The 17,752-nt window shown below is 34.7% G+C and overlaps 1 protein-coding gene across 5 annotated transcripts in view; it reads left to right on the plus strand.

Moving 5' to 3' along the window:
* The window catches only part of LOC149084557 (uncharacterized), a 230,906-nt gene that overhangs the window by 131,290 nt on the left and 81,864 nt on the right, over positions 1-17,752 (plus strand). Inside the window, exon 1 of one of the 5 annotated variants that reach the window (XM_089234983.1) lies at positions 411-1,970. The exons of 3 other annotated variants lie outside the window; for them this stretch is intronic. The gene's annotated coding sequence lies outside the window, so the exon portion shown is untranslated. Of the gene's footprint in view, positions 1-410; positions 1,971-17,752 lie in introns of those variants that run through there. One more of the 5 variants, XM_089234982.1, reaches the window with a different exon arrangement.

Raw genomic sequence — 17,752 nt, forward strand, 5'->3', positions numbered from 1 at the left:
TTGATGCAAATTACCAAAAAAATAAGAATACGTAATAAATTTTTCTTTTAACCCTTAAATTGGGGAAATAATTATTTTTTATTACAACCAATATAAAATAGAATGTCAATAGAAAATAAAAACTAAGATTTAGATATATTTTTATATCCATTAGGTAATCTACCCTTTCATCTGTTTTGCATATCAGTTATTAATTTTATTTATTAATTAAAGTATTAATTTTATTTATTAATTAAAGTATTAATTTTATTTATTAATTAAAGTATTAATTTTATTTATTAATTAAAGTATTAATTTTATTTATTAATTAAAGTATTAATTTTATTTATTAATTAAAGTATTAATTTTATAACTCTAATATTGATATGTAGGCATTAATAAGGAAACAACGAGGCGTTTAAACGTGGATTTTTAAGGAATTAATTCGATTTTAAAGTTGATTTGCAACTTAACTTTTTAAGTTGATTATGCTTTTTTAAACGCGTGAAATAAATCGCGATATATTTCTATGAAAAATCTTGCGACCGAAATTTTTGTTTTTTCCGTCCAAATTCGTTGATATTATCGCCCGAACTTTGAGGGACTTCATATTATTCCAACCGGGTTTTAATTATTTATATTATTATCTCTGAGATTTATGGCATCATAACTTCTGAACCGAAGCCAACAGCCAATGCTAAACCCCGCGAAGAGTCGTCTTTTTCTTTAAAAATCAAATTCTTCAAAAACAAAGTCACGAAATCAAAAATTTAAAATTTTCGAAAGAATGAAAAAAAAAGCAAAAAAAATGTAAATAAAAGGGAAAAAAATTAGTAAAAAAAATTGTAACTTTGAGAAAAAGTTAAAAAAAAGAAATTAAAAATGTATTAAAAAATTCGTAATTATTAATGTCAATTAATTGGGGAAAGTTCACAAAGAAATTAAGAAAGCGTGTGAAAAAATATTGAAAAAAGTGTAAATGAAGAAAAGATTGAAAAATCGTAAATGAAAAAAAAAAAAATTGAAGACACCGCAAATGAAAAACTGTTAAAAAAAATTCAAATCAGAAAAAAATGTGAGAAAAAATGAAAAAACGTAAATGAGAAAAAATGAAAAAACGTAAATGAGAAAAAATGAAAAAACGTAAATGAGAAAAAATAAATAAAAGCGTAAATGAACAAACACAAAAAATAGCAAGAAGAAGAAACACACAGAAAATGTAAATGCAAAACATAAAACTTTTTGCGATGCAAAAAACAGAGAAAATAATGGAAAATTTCTAACCGAGATTTATTGATATTATCATCTCGAGATTTATGACGTCATAACTTCAGAAAACCGAAGCCAACAACGAAAGCCAAACCCCGCCAAGAGTCGGTCCTTTCTTCTTTTTAATCAAATAGTTATTTTTTTTGGGGTGAGAATCCATCTGTGGTGTTGCAAGAACGTCATTTTCGTGTTGGTTGGCGTGTGGTGTGTGTGATTCAGTCACAGTCAGCTTATGGAAGCTGAAGGTCGGCAGTTAAGGTGATTAACCCACAGCCAAGGACAGCTGCGCATGGACATACCGGTAACTAAACTACACGAGGGAGATATAGATAGGAAAAAAAAAAAAAAATAATAAATTACATTTATCATTTAGATGGAACTCATTTACTCCAGAGAGTTTCCTTGGTGCCGCTGTGATATGATATCGATGGTAATTCGGTTCCGGCGATATTTCGGATTATTATAATAATAATCTCCGAAGATGTATATTATAAGAAGAGATGTGAGAATCGAAATGACCGCACGTGTTAGTGGTTTTATCTCGGGGAATGTGCATGCATAAATTATTTTTTTTGAAGAGAGAAATAAGTGATGTGTGTGTGTCTCGGCAAGGCGGTCGTCGTTGGGATTATTATTTCGGTGCGACCTGTTGCCGCCCGTGGTATTGTTCTTGAATTGTTGCTGCTGAAGTGAATTGTTGGGTTTGTTTTTGATGGCAGTAAGTAAGTTTTTGGTTTATTGTATTATATGTAATATTTGTCTTTTTTTTTTTTTTTTTTCGTTTTTTGAATAATACCGGCTTCTTGATTATTTATGTTCTTGTTTTGTGCGTCGTGTCTCTGTGTTGCGGTTCTTGACCCTTTTTTTTGTGTGTGTGTGTGTGTGTGTGTGTGTGTCGATTACACGATGCGCAACCAGCTGATCGTGATGAAATCGGTGTGCGATTGTTGCCAATACGGATATTACTAAAAGAATTAGTGTTGTGAGTGATAGCGCGCTAAATTTTATTGGTGATATTTTAGTAAAAATGCTCTGATAAGAGTTAACAGCGGACGATTGTTGTTGTTGTTCGCACGTGATTAATATATCTTTTTGGGTGGCGAGTCTTTTTTTTTTTTTGTTATTTTGGCATAACAATTGTCTCGTAACAATGTTTTGTATCGAAAGATACCCTCTTAGAATATCTAGAACATAAATCCGAAATGTCATGTAATCGAAGGATTGTAAAAAAAATTTAATTATTGATAGAATGTTTTTTTGAAAAAATACCGCTTTCTGACAAAACTCAAGAATCGTTTCTGTCGGCATTCTTTGAATGTGGTTGTTGCTCAGATAAAAAGTCAGAGCATTTTGAAATCATTGATTTTAAAAAATGCTCTTGGAAACAATGGTTTTTAAAAAATGCTCTTAGTAACATTCTTACTGAGAGCATTTTTCAAAATCATTGTTATCCAGGAAAATTTTAAGAATCATTGTTACTCTGAGCATTTTTCAAAAATATTGTTACTCTGAGCATTTTTCAAAAATAATCGTTGCTCTGAGCATTTTTAAGAATCATTGTTGCTCTGAGCATTTTTAAAAATCATTGTTACCCAGGAAATTTTTAAAAATCATTGTTACCCAGGAAATTTTTAAAAATCATTATTAATCAGGAAATGTTTGCGAATCATTGTTACCAAGAGCATTTTTCTAAATCATTGTTACCAAGAGCATTTTTCTAAATCATTGTTACCAAGAGCATTTTTCTAAATCATTGTTAAAAAGAGCATTTTTCTAAATCATTGTTACCAAGAGCATTTTTTTAAATCATTGTTACCAAGATCATTTTTCTAAATCATTGTTACTATGAGCATTTTTCTAAATCATTGTTACTATGAGCATTTTTCTAAATCATTGTTAGTATGAGCATTTTTCAAAATCATTGTTACTATGATCATTTTTCAAAGTTAATTTTTAAAAATGCTCTTGGTAGGGTAGCAATGATTTTTAAAATCTTCCTGAGTAATAATGGTTTTTTTAAATGCTCTTAGTAATATTGCTACAAGAAATTTTAAAGAATCATTATTATTAAGAGTATTTTTCACAATCATTGGCTTTTAAAAATTTCCTATATAAGTGATTTTTAAAAATGCTCTTGTGATATTGTTACTCCGGGCGTTTTTAAAAATCATTGTTACTCTGGAAGTTCTTAAACATCGTTGTTATATACTAAGAGCATTTTTTAAAATCTTAACATATATATTATTTATGTTTAAATTTATGTTTAAAATTGTTTATGGGTACTATTCGGATGACAGAAAGAACGTTTATGAAGGATTTTTTAAATGTGCTGCGTGCTTTCAACAATGGTTTTGGATGGCCCGTCCTTTTTTTTTGAGGAGATTGATTTTGTTGAGGGCAACAATGGTGTTCATTTTCACACAGTGCATAATGGTTTTTTTAAATAATGGAACAGAGAAAAATAAAACAGAAAATAATTTTGGGCGATGCTTTTGAAAAATATTAAAACTATGGGCATGGATTTTTTTTTCAGTAATGATGTAAGACGATGATTTTTATGTAATTATAGTGATATAGATTAACCATACTTTTTTCAACAAGGCTCAGAGTAACAATGATTTTTCAAAAAAGCTCTGAGTAGCAATGATTTCTAACTGTACTGAGAGTAGCAATGATTCTTCAATAATGCCCTGAGCAACAATGATATTTTCAACGATGTTCTGAGTAACAATGATATTTTCAACGATGGTCTGAGTAACAATGATTTTTCAACTATTAATCTAGAAAAAAATGTTTTTTAAAAAAATACTGTCACAATGATTTTTAAAAATTCAGTTGTGTTGTCAGAAAAAAGCTCTAAATAACAGTTGTCAAAAAATCTCTAAATTAAAATTGTTTTCAAAAAAAGCTTTTAATAATATTTAAAAATGCTGTAAGTAACAAGACCCGGAATTGAACTCCTAACAAAATCCGACACGAACGATGAGGTTTCTTCAAAACTTTGTCGGAGTTCGACCAATGTTCAAAATCATCGAAAAAATGTCCGGTAACAGTTGTTTCCCGTCTGCAACGAGGCCGCCTTAAGAGCATCATGTGCTCCCGGGCCAAGTGGTTTTTCTGAGGCCCTATCTGGTAAATTGTAGAAAATTTCAACCAGATCTCATTTTTGTGAGGCCCCTCTTCTCCTGAGGCCCCCGGGTGAGCCCATGCGTTAAGACGGCACTGGTCTTCAACAATGGGTTTTCAGAACGTTTACTTTGTTTGCCCACTAACAATGCGTTTTTCACTTCTTCAGAGGCATGTCTCCTTCTTTTTACAATGATTTCTTACTTTAATTCGTTCTTCTTACACTAGGTTTATAAAAAGATGATCCATGAAGGAAGGATCCGCAAAACGTTGAGAAATGGTTTGCGGGGTTAATTTCAGAATGAGTCAGAAATTAAAAGGTAATTAATGGGTGGTAACACGGGTATTTTTACTAGTGGTTAATTAATGTTAATAGAGATTAGTAAATCTATCGAAAGTAAAATTTCTCCGATTTTTTTTGCTCTGGTAAAAGCTAGTGTTTACCGATCTTCGGACTTTTACGGTAGCATTTTTCATTCATTTTACCGACAATAATATATACATAAATATTGTTTTTTGTAAGAAAATTACTTTTTTTAATTAATTAAGACACATGAAATCCCCATTAGCATCTGAATAATCTGCGAAATCCGCGTTTTATCACGTGCAATCGCATCGAACGACGTAATAGCTGCGTAGGAAACAGCCGTTATTCGAGCTAATTGCGGTTATTACACATGTACTGTGATCTATCGGCATTTTTCCTTGAAAAAAAAAAATAAAAAGTTGGGTCAAAATCCCCATTGGGAGTGGGAGAGGGACCCAATCGCAAACATGCCGTGTCATTGTCTTCATCGACGTTGTTGTCGTATGAGGAAAAAGACAATGGCAATTACGGAGACATTGCTCTTGAGTCTTTAATCCGTCGTAAGACAAAAATTTACGGCAGTCACGTGTCTTAGGCCTTAAATTAAAAACATATGCACGGAATGTTGTTCACTTTCACGAATCGCTTTTACGGATTTTAGTATAACCGAGCCTTTCTTAAACAGGGTTCTTTGGAAGGTTAGGATTCCTCGAGACGCTTTTAAGGGGGTAATGAAAGATTTGTCAAATAGTTATAGTTACATTATAGTCAATATAATTTAAAGAACTCCTAATAGAGCATAGATAAAATTTAGTAGTTCCCCTGAAGCATGAATATTGTTTGAAGGGCTCCTAGAGCATAATTATAATATGAGTTCCTAAAGCATGAATATTATTTTAAGGGCTCCCAATAACAAGGATGGTTTTTGTATAGGAGCTCCTTAAAACGAGGATATTGTTTCAAGGAACCCCCAAAAACGAAGACATTGTTTCATGAGTTGCCTGAAAAATGTAGGTATGATATTATTATAAACACAATGTATAGACATGTATTTCAAGGGCTCCTCTATAAGAGGACTACAACTAATACTGCTTAACCGTGCATGTACGGCATACTAACTGTCATCTTCTAGTATGCTTTGGGTCACTTAAGTGATCTAGGAATGTGCCGCGGGCCACTTAAGTCACGTGGAAATGTGCCGTATGCAGCGTGAATGATCTGGAACTGCACCGCGAACAGCTTAAATGCTCTGGAACTTGCCACACATCACTTGTGTGTAACAATGTGTGTATATATTACAGTGATGTGTAAATGTCGTAGATGGCTTGGGTGATCTGTAAAGGTGCCACGGGTCACTCAAGTGATGTGTGACTATGGGTCACTTGAGTGATCAGGGAATCTGCCAGGAGGCAACTTGAGTTATGTATAAATGCTCCGTGGGCAGCTTGACTAATCTGGACATAGCGCCGCGGATCACTCAAGTAATCTGTAAAGGTGCTACGGTCCTCTTAAGCGATCTGGAAATGGGTGATCATTTGAGTGAACTATAAACATGTCATGGCTCCCTCAAGTGATCTGCAAATGTGGCGCTTAGTTAATTTTTACAAAATTAGGTTTGAGGTCGTGGGCCACGGGTTGGGCATAAATGCCATGCACCATGACACTTGAGGGCTTCCTTAGAACGTAGATATTATTTCAAGGAGTCCCAATCACTCTTACGTTATTTCACGGTTCTTAAACGCCGGTGCTATTGCGATGGTTGGCTGAATTATGCATATTTTTTCAAGGGGTCTTGTTAGCATAGCTATACAAATCCCAGATCACCGTGGCGACTAAATGAAAATTGGTTGTGGCACCTAAAAACTTCCATGTCCGATTACTAAATTGTAGTTCGAGGACTACATAAAATTTTTTTAAATTCAAAATCCCTAAAACAATGAAATAACATTGATTTTATTATTTTTTGTACTGCCATCTACATTTGTTGAAACGTGTGAAACGACGAGATTATAAGAAATGACAGAACTACAAAAAAATCTAAATTATGATCAGTTTTTCATGGAAAAAAATCTTTACTATACTAAATATTTGTCATATGAATAAAAATGTCAGTAAAGTTTGATAATCACTCTAACTGAATAGTATAACTGGTGTTATATTAAATCCAGTAATATTAATTTAGTGGCAAAAATCTCAGTAAGCGAGATTTCTGGGATCCAAGACTGACTACTAATTCTTTCAATCCCTGGCCTAAAATATGTATACTATTTCAAGGTCTCTGTAATTGTAAAAACGCTGGTGTAATCTCTATATAACGAATTGCTATAGCCGTATGATAATGCTATCTTTTCCATTTTACTTACAGCGCGATCTTTAGGCCCCTCCCTGTCTCGTCTCACCTAGTTTTATTTCTTACCCGAAGAAATATTTGCCTTACCAATCTATATATGTATTTCAGTCGTCCTGTAATTCAATCGGATTCCACGGTGTGGTGTCTATAAATAAGTAAATATACCTATTATCCGTCTATATCGCCATGTCCAATTCCATCTTGCATTATACAGAAAAATAAGAGAAAAATCTGCTATAGAAGACATAGAGCATCCATTTTCTTCTGCGTGGTATTTATTTATTTTTTCGTTATATCGAATGTTTTATACCAGACTAGACTATATCGCGATAAGGTCTCTCTTTTTTATTCTCTTGTATTTTGCTATTATGTTATTAGTGTTATTCAGCCGTAAGCTGAAACTCGTTTTATCTCGCAATTCAGCGTCTCGTCCCTGCTAATGCCATCGTAATAAAGAAAAAAAATAAAATACTACGTGTGCTATTCCTGAATTTTACCCCATTATCGCAAAAAGCATCAACAAACAAGTGGTTCGTTTCTCGGACGTATATATACGGCCCGTATCTTTGCATTACCCAGACAGTTTAAAAAAAAAAACAACACGTGTGTGTTTGGAATTCTGTGCGTGATTTCACCTTGAAATGTTGCTAAAAAGTTGTACAATAAAAGGGTGCATCACCGTTAATCAGGTGCATGAAATCAAAATTAAGAAAATGGTGGCCCGCGATTCCTTCTCTGATAGGCAGGGCAGTGTTAGCGGATGGGGTTCAAGTGCATAGGGGGCCCTCACGTTAATGAGATTCGTTTCAGTAAAGAGTAAACAATCACTAATCTGAGAAATAACTTGGGGACCGGCAAAAAATACGTAAATAAGAGATATAGTTTACGGACTAGCAGTAAATACATATAAACAGCAGAAATAATTTACGGACTGGCAAAAAATTCGCAAATAGTAAAAAAATTGAAGAACCGAAAAAAATACGTAAATAAAAGAAATAATTTGCGGGCTGTCAAAATTGTATAAATTGAAGAAATAATTTTCGGACTGGCGAAAATTATATAAATTGGAGAAATAATTTGCGGACGGCACAAAATAAATTAGACAAATTAGTTGTCGACTGGTAAAAAAAAAAATAGAAATAATTTGTGGACTGGTGAAAAATATGAATAAATAGGAAAAATGGTTTGCGGATTGGCAAAAAATACGTAAATAAGAGATATAGTTTACGGACCAGCAGTAAATACATAAACAGCAGAAACAATTTGAGAACCGCGAAAAATACGTAATTAAAAGAAATAATTTGCGGACTGGCAAAATAAATAAGACAAGTTATTTGTAAAAAATTCAAAAAAGTAGAAATAATTTGTGGACCAGTGAAAAACTAATAAATAAGATAAACGCTTTGCGAATTCGTAAAAAATACGCTAATAAAGAAAATAAAATTTCGAAAGTAAAAATGTAACCCAAAATAATATTTTTCCCAACGACCACCACCGTCAAATTATTCATAGTATTTTGTGTTTTGTTTTTTTCATCATTACAATCATTATTATCATCTCTTATAATTGTGCTAATACGAATACCAGGCCACAACAGGCAAAATGCCCAATGAGGTAGGGGAGTGAGAACTTAAATAGTTATAAGACATAATAATGATTGACAATTAATTTTGCCCTGCGATTTATGTGATTGCCAGTCATGGGTGGAGATACGGGGGAGCGTGGGGGACGTTGCCTCCCCAGCATCAAAAGTTGAGTGGGCAGATCTATTGTATGTATTTATGCCCAGCAATAATGACCCCCCCCCCCCCATACTTCCAAGTCTATCTCCGCCTATGTTGCCAGTAAGAGCCAAAAAGCACATAAGTAGAATAAGTAATCGGTGGACCGGCAAAAAGTATGTGAATGGGAGGAAAAAATAATTAAGCGGATCGCTAAAAATTCCTTTAAATAGGAAAAATAATTTCTGGACAGGAAAAATAGCTTGAGAACTAGCAAAAAATACGCTAATAGGAGAAACAATTCGCAAACCTGATGACGGTTAAGACATAAATGAAAACCAATACACTGACCGTATTTTATTTATCGAATATAAAATTATGTAGTGGCTACATGGATTTGGCGGAATGGATGCGCAGCGGTCCTTGGGCAAACGGTTGAAGACCACTGATCCAAGCTGTAACTTTCTTGAGAGGTACTTTCAACGCACCCTGTATTTGTTGCGATATTTCCATATTACAATCAAATAATGAAGAGACATCTTTATATTTTGCTATAATACTATTGTGCGTGCCTATGAAAGGGTGAAATCGACTCGAAATGAATTAATTTATGTTTATAATTAAATAATATAAAAATTACTCTGTCTCTCTTTTTGTATATAATGCATCGCATTCAACATGAGCAACCATTAGATGATTCCCCACGTCGTTAATCTTTTCTTATACTGTGTATTGGCGGCCATTTTCCTCCCGCCAAAAAGTATATCCATTCATTTTCATTTTGTTGCCAACGCTTTTTGATTTATCTTCATAGAAGAAAATTTTATAATATATATTTTTTTTTTTACATTTGTGAATCTATTTTGCCTTTTTTTTTTTTATATTATTCTCGGAAGCGATTCTCCTCCCGACTTTCTCCGGAATCTAACCATTTATCTTTGGCGGTAATGTTTTCAATCTATTTCCTTATGTTACGATTACTTATCTTTTTTTTTCCGGAATTTCCCTCTCCCCTTTATTCTGGATATTATGGATTTATTCTATTTTCCGGAATCTACTTGAAATATATACGTATGAATGTATCCATTTTATTTTATTTTTTTACAACGGATATTGCTATAGATTGGGAATCAATTGTATTAACGTTTGTGCCTTATTTTATTTTTTGTTTGAATTATTGTGTTTACTCTGGTGGAAAATTTTATGTATAGGATTCTTTATTTTTTTCTCACAATTTAATCGATAGTATTCTGTATGCGATAGAAGAAGAAAAAAAATTGTGATATTGATTTATGTTCAAAAAAAATTTTTGAATTTGATGAAAGTTATTATTTTATAGCCTTCAAAATTTTATTTCCGGAAAAATTCTATTTATGCGCACACAAGCGGATACACAGGCTCCTCGAACCGTGAGGGGAAGGGAGTGAATCACCGAGGGTGCCTTTAGTGAACGGTGGGGAGGGTGATTGTGTCCAAACCTATGCCAATAATACAAATTTTTCACTGAGCGACGGGCCCCCCATCACCCTCCCCTGCATCCGCCTATGCATATATTCAAATGATACTCGTTCTAGTTAATTTCTAGAAGATGTCTGAGGGTGCGACAGAAATAGGGCCCACCCGAGCAACACCCACTAGAAAACAAATTCTCTAGTAGGTGTTGACCCGAGTCCCTCAAGTGCGGGAGAACCTTGTAATGATGAGATTTGGTACTATGGATGGTTTTCGAGAGAATGTGAATTTGTAGGCAAGTACAAATCCCGTTTAACGAATACCGTTACAGACAGACATGACCTCTGACCGCCCAGAGAGACCATCTTGGGATGGAATACCGTTACAGCGAAAATCTCGTTTTAACGAAAATTTTTCTAATCCCCTTCAGATAAGTTTACATAGGAACAATGCTAAAACCTGGAATTCCTTTATAACGAAATTTTGTTAACGTTATAACGAAGTGATTTATCTGTTGTCTTGGAGTTCGTTAAAACGGGAGTGGACTATATTTCAAGCCAGGTATTGACCGCAGAACATGACTTCACCCGGGAGCTCTATTATGTTGTTAAGACGTGGCAGAAGGAGACTGAAACGGGGCCGTCATAACCGTATCATAAATCTGGGCAAAGTGATTTTTCTGGAGCCCCCCCCCCCCCCCCACGAGAACTTTGCTAAAAGTGCCTGCCTACCAATTTGCTTGTTTAATTTGAAAATATGCCACTATCGTGAGCCCCCCCCCCCCCTCCTGCACTTAAAGGTTGGCCTCCGTTGCCGTGCTTGGGTGAGCCCGTGCGTTTAAACTGCACCGGGCTGGCACGGCTGTCCAGCCTAGGAGTTCGTATATCTACCCTCATCATTTTCTCTACATTATAAATTTACTCAAAATATCTGTTTAGAGTAGAATGGGTCTCAGTCCTGGATATGGGGGAAAGGGGGCATAAGAAAAATATATGAAGTTAGAATACGGAAAAGCCTGGGAGATGGGTATTTTGTGTGTCAGGGTATTGTCTTGTTAGCATTGATAAATTCCAGGCAGTCACTAACCACAGCGGCTTAAATTTTGGTACTAGCGTAATAAATTAATTAAAAAAATTATTTCAAGTTTATCACTTAAAAAAACGTTAAAAATTTCTGTCTGATTACTATATTAGAGTCTGAGGAAAACACAAAATTTTTCTTATTTATATCAGTTTGTCTTCAAGTGGCCCTAAAACCCATAAAATTAAAAATAACGATTATTTGGGACTGTTCCTCTCAGAAAAAAAAAAAAAAAAAAAAAATTTGCCTCCGCTAAGAGATTCGGCTCCGGTCACTGCCATTCTGTATCTACAGTCGAATCCCGTTTTAACGAATACCGTTATAGCGAAAATTCCGTTTTGAGGAACACTTTTCAAAACTCCCAGATTAGTTTACATAGGAAAAATGTAAAAACCTTGAATTCCTTTACAGAGAAATTTCGTTATAACGAAGTGATTTCTCCGGTCTCTTGGAATTCGTTATAACGGGACTCGACTGTATTAGGCACCGACAAACCGAAAGATACCCGGGTCATATCGCCATATGGCAATATCGGCTCATTGTCCTTGACGGACTGGATACCTCTGGCAATTTATTTATAACAACAAACGTTACACAAAATACATTATAATCATAATCTAAGTATAAAATCGGTTGCAAGATCACAATCTACGTATAAAATCGGAAATCAAACATGTAATCCCATATCGCATGTTAAATATTAATTCGAATATAAAATCCTAAATCGCATTTCGATTTAGGAGTTTAGGCACCGCTCCTGACAATATCTTATGGGTTGTGTTTGACATATTGGTCTCATTAATTTATTAATACTCTAATATTAATTTTTAAAAAACCAAAAGAGATCCATTATTATTTCACAAACAAATTTCGACAAAGAAAATAGTTTTTTAAAAGTGAATTTTTCAGAGAAACCACATTTCAAATCTATCACTACCCTTAATAGCACTAATGAATTATTATTTATATAGAAATTAATTTCACATCACATTCATTGGGAAAATTTTTCCGACGTGACTTCGTCATGTATTTAATGTTGATTGAGTAATGTTCATTCGATTACATTAGTCGACATTTTGATTAATCGCTTCGAGTAACAGACAGGTTCGCTCCGAAATAGTCATTATTCGTGACTAAGTTGATTGATCAATCCCTGTGTGTGTGTGATGAATACAATGATTGCATGCTCAATCACCAATGCTCTGCAAATGACGTTTTTCCTCCCCCCTTCCCTTGCACTCCCCCCTTCTCCACATCTGACAAATTAATAAATACTTATTGTGCCGATTCTTCGCCATCACCGTTCATTATTGATAAATAATAGGTGCATGTTTTTGAAGGTTCAAGGATTTCCTGGCGGACTTCATAGTAGGTGAAAACACCTCATGTACACATTATGATGCACGTGCCTAGGAAAGCGTCACAAGGCGGAGAGAGAAATAAAAATAATAATAATAATTTTTTTTGCATCATTAATAATGCTAATAATGATGGGTAATAGTCATCAGTAGTGCGTTATAATGTCCTCGGGGTAGTTTGGATTTTTTTTTTTTTTTTTTTGGACGGGAAACCTGTTCCTGGAAGCTTCAGTGATAATAATGTCTACTTATTGTCATTTAGGTTTCGTTCTTAAAACATTTTTTTTTTGGTCAGTGAAACGTATTATAAAGAGGTTCCATTGGAGGCGCAGCGTGAATTTCTAATGGGAATTTCTCATTCAAATTCATGTGTCGAATCATTTAAATGAACTTCACATCCTTACATGAGATGCGAGAGATCTCATGCATAAGTTGAGAGAGAGAGAGAGAGACAAACCGCTGTGTTGGTGTGGTTATTTGCTGCAAGGGGGTTAACTCCGTGTTTCATTTGCATGAAACCTTTCCTCGTGGGTAACAGTGTTTATCTACAGATTTTCGATTCCTGCCATAAGCTTCTCAGCGAGACCCGAGTTTGCTTGCTTGTGCATACCTGAATTCATTTTTGTTTTTTTTCTATTTCATTTTAACCTCTTCCGATGCGTTCCGACACTCATTAGCTACTGTTTTGGATTCCACGTCGTGGAATAAAATAATAAAAAAAAGATGTTTTTCACTGGTTAATCCCGCATGAATACAATTTCTAACTAGACGATGCATTGGTGAGAAAGGATTTTTGCTGATGAATTCGTCCTTTTCCCCACATTTTTCAATTGAATAGTTATAGTTTTGGATATTACGAGGTTCCCGATAATATCCAATTTTTGCCATGGCCAGAGCATCATGAGGGCTTCCGAGCAAAGTGATTTTTCTGAGCACCCCTCGCCCTTACCTGGTTAGAAATACCTGCCTACCAATTTAAATATTCATTCTCGAAAATCGTAACAAAGTCTAATTATCTTGAGACCCCAGGCCGTGCCTAGGAAAAATTGCTGAACTGCGCAAATTATATGTGTGATTAGTATTTATAAAAATTATATCCACATAAGCGTACATCATATTATGGTAATATAAGTTATGAGCATTTTATGTCTACTCACGATTTTAGTAAAGATTATAAATTTAAATAAACTTCGTTGAAAAAATGGGACAATTGACATATACAGGAAGTCGGAAACGGCCAGAAATACATCAAACTATACGAATTTCTCGTAAAATACGAGACATATGTGCAATCAATCATGCTCCCTATTAGTGGTCCGTCGAATTGTGTTAGACATATTACTGGCACTTGGGTAAAGATGAAAATTAACGGTCGCCACGTTGCGACCAGACATTTGAGAATGGATACTGAGATCTTTTGCTCTAGTCTCCACCAGCTTTCTTTCTTCATTTGTTGCAATTGTAGTTTCCTTAATCCCGTTCACGTACAGACTTTTGGCAAAAAAGTTTGAATGACCTGTATTTGAAGTATCAACGCCGCCGGACAGTCTAGTGGTTAAGGGAGCTAGCTTCTGACTGTGCAGGTCTGGGTTCGAATCTCGGTTCCGGTATGTATGTTTACTAACAAATTCCCTGGACAGATCGTAAAGATCTCTTGGAAATACGTGATGATCACGATTTAAAATATATATATATATATATATAAGAAACTGCTTCCGTTTGTTAGCATGTTACAAATAAAAGGGGAGAAAAAGATCAGTGTAGTGCTCTTTTTCTCGCTATCTCTCTCTTAAAAAGAAAGATAAATTTTTTGTGAAAGAAAAAATCGCTAAAAAAAAAAACTGCTGTCAAAATGGAGTTACATTGAAACTTCGCGATGATGAGGAAAGAGGTAAAAAAAAGAGGGAGATATAGAATGAATTTCATTCGCGTTGGAACGAGATATCTCGTCCTTAACCGTTAAGAGGTTAAAATAAGTATCTTAGTGTAGTGTGTTTTTTTGTGGGGGGGGAGGAGGAAAGAAATGTTGCTGAGAATGGGTTTTAACAATGGGTGAATAGAGATTCCTCTGGGCACCCCACCCTATAAAGCTACCACGATACCGAAAAGAGAAAGAGCCGTTGAAATTATTGTCTTTTTTGTTCTTTTTCTTTTGTAGCCTTTTGTGAGTGGCCACTGGATTTAGCAGGTCTAGTCGCCACTGTCCAGTAGGAAAAAATTTCTTAATTTCTTCACCTCTACCCCCCGGGTACAGAAAGTTTGAGAAACACTTCCCTACGTGATCAAACAATTGTAAAACTTATTTCTGCTTTTAAAAATCGTTCGTTGTTAAACTTTCAAATTCCTTCTTAATGTCCCAGACATCCAGAAAACACGGAATGGATAACAAAATAGATGCTTGAACAGTAAAGACTCTGAACCCTATTTTCCGGAAAAAAAAGAAGAAAATCTATCACAATAATCCCATTCCATTTGCAAATTGAGAGAGATTAATTGCATCCACAATGGAAAATATTCGAAAGAGAAGCATCTACTCATCGGGGAAGAATGAATAAATGTTCTTGAGAGATAGATCCTTTGTTGTGAAAGAAGAAACTGAGCTTAGAAAATTCAATTGGAATTTTGCTCTCTCTTTCTTCTCCATGGTCAATGTCTTAGAAGTAAAAAAAAAGAGAAGAATCTCTTGTTCTCTCCGTTTGGAAGAAGAAAAAAAAGAGATTTGTTTGCATTTTCTGCAAAAACCCAAATAAATGTTTCCGGTTAAGACCCTTTTGTTTGCAGATGATGAAATGTTTGCACTTGTGTTGTTTCGTTTCCATTATATTTTTTTTTTTAGGGCTGACTATTTGTTTGCTTATTGAACGGAAAAAAAGGAGAGTGTGTTTTAGGTCTCGCTGCTCAAAAAAGACATACAAGATTCCTCTACAACCAGAGGCAAATGTACTATCGAGAAAAAATTTTTTTGTTTGCAATCATTTTTTGTGTAATAGAGGTTTTATATTCGGCCCTGCCATGGTACGTAGATCTGTTGAGTGTCGGTATTTCGAGCAGTCTGCAGCAGTTTCGATCGTGTAGAGCGGATAATTGGAACAGCAATTATTTCCACCCGGGCTCTTCAAATATATACTGATGTGCTGTGTCTACTAGATTCCATGGGAAAATTAATGTGGAGGAGAAAAAGCCTGTTGTGTCTTTTGAAGGTTGGATACGAGTGAAAAAAAAAAATTCATCTTGATGTGTGCTTTCCACTTTTTTTTTTCAATTAAATGTTTGACTTGTATAAATCCTTCAAAATGCCCATAAAAGTGTGTGTGTGGTTTTGCGTTTCTGAGGATCTGATTGACAGAAGTTCTGAATGTAAGGTAGGATTGATTGTTTATTGAAAATATTAAATCTATATTTCATTCGAGCCAGGGCCGGTCTTAGTTATAATCGTCTGTCGAAAGAAGACGGCGTGCTAAAATTGTAGCCGTACAGGGCCGCTAAATATTAGAGCAAGGCTGAACAAATCGCAAAAGAACTAGGCGCCAGAAAAAATTTTACTACAAGAATAAGGTAAAGAATGACGGTTCTTTTTTGCTTTTTCGGGGCATAGTCACCCTCTTTCATGTTGGCAGATATGTTGCTATAAATTCCATTTCGTGCTACTCTCAGCCTGTAATTTAGAAACTACACAAAGAAAATTTTACGTGCCAATAATTTGGTGACCAAATTTTAGGTGACCTGGCTCCTAGGATTTGTCCAGTCCTGCATTAGGGGGCTGGCTGTAAAACGAGATTAAAATACAGTTAAACTCGACAAAATTTTGTCGTTATAACCGAGGTTCACCTTTTCGATATTTTTGACGAAGACTTAATCAAGCAAATACTCTACCTAAAGTTGTTTTCATTGTGATTGGGAGTGAGACCATATTTGAACGAGAAAAATGCAGGATCATAAAAACGGGAAAGTACCATTTCTACAAAAAATGTTGTCGGCAAAATTGCCAAATAGTTCTCTTAAATAAAACTCTTGGGGAGAATACAGTTCTACAGCAAATCTGCAATAATTTGAAATATGTTTCACTGAAAAAATGAACGCAAATATGTGAATATTTATCATTTATATAATCACATGAAAACAGTATATTTTTTAGTCGCATTCTTTATAACATATAAATTAGGAAAATTATCTTCATACCCGATTCTAGTAAATATTACGAATCAAAGTAAGCTTCGTGGGAGGAAAAAACATCACAATTCTATGAAAAAAGCGGAGACTGGAATATAAATATATGAGAAAATACGGGAATTGTCCCGTATATGGGTCATGTAAACGAGAAGTCGAAGCGCCAAACATGAAAAAAATGTTATCATTAGGTAGGCCAGGCCTACCAATAGAATAACAGACGAACATTCTTTGAATGTGATGAGGTCTAAAAATATCAACTTGGCAGTGTAAGATGTAATGTTAGATAAATATACTGGGTATATAGTCATATTCATTATTAGGCAGTTTATAAATTATACAAATTGCAGTCAGTTCCGCTTAACAGGATATCACCGATTCCAGCACACAGTATCCGATTATGCGGGGAACAATTTAATTGTCATTTTACAACGTTAGTATAGTCTGTATATCGAAAAGTGATGAAGGATCAATATTATCAGTAAAGCTTCTCGAATAAATCAGACATCAAAAATGAAATGAAAATTATATTCAATTACAGTGATCACACACGGTACCTAAGATTTTTACTTTCATTGGGAAAGTTAGTGCCCTCTATTAGCTCAACAGAGAAGAACAAAAAGAAATTTACGTTTTGAAGACAACTTGAATACTTGGTGGCCAGTACCCACCTGGGCCAGCAAACGGGTCTCGGGCGCTGGAGCAGGAGGGTGTCCGAATTCACTCTTTAACTACTGCTTCTGCATGGCAAGGGGCGCCAAAATTCCAGTTCGCCCCGGGTGACAAAGTATCTAGTTGCGGCCCTGGTACCCACTCTCAATCGTATTTATTTTAACCTAGTGTAACATTTTCCATTAATTTCAAATGTTTCATTAAATAAAAAACATTGCGTGTATAGTGGTTGATGTACAGTCGAATTTTCGCTATAACGGTATTCGTTAAA

The sequence above is a fragment of the Pholcus phalangioides genome, unplaced genomic scaffold (assembly GCF_987345545.1).
Source record: "Pholcus phalangioides strain wild (caught in Gottingen) unplaced genomic scaffold, Ppha-v1.0 ptg000008l_1, whole genome shotgun sequence".
NCBI classification, from domain to species: domain Eukaryota; kingdom Metazoa; phylum Arthropoda; class Arachnida; order Araneae; family Pholcidae; genus Pholcus; species Pholcus phalangioides.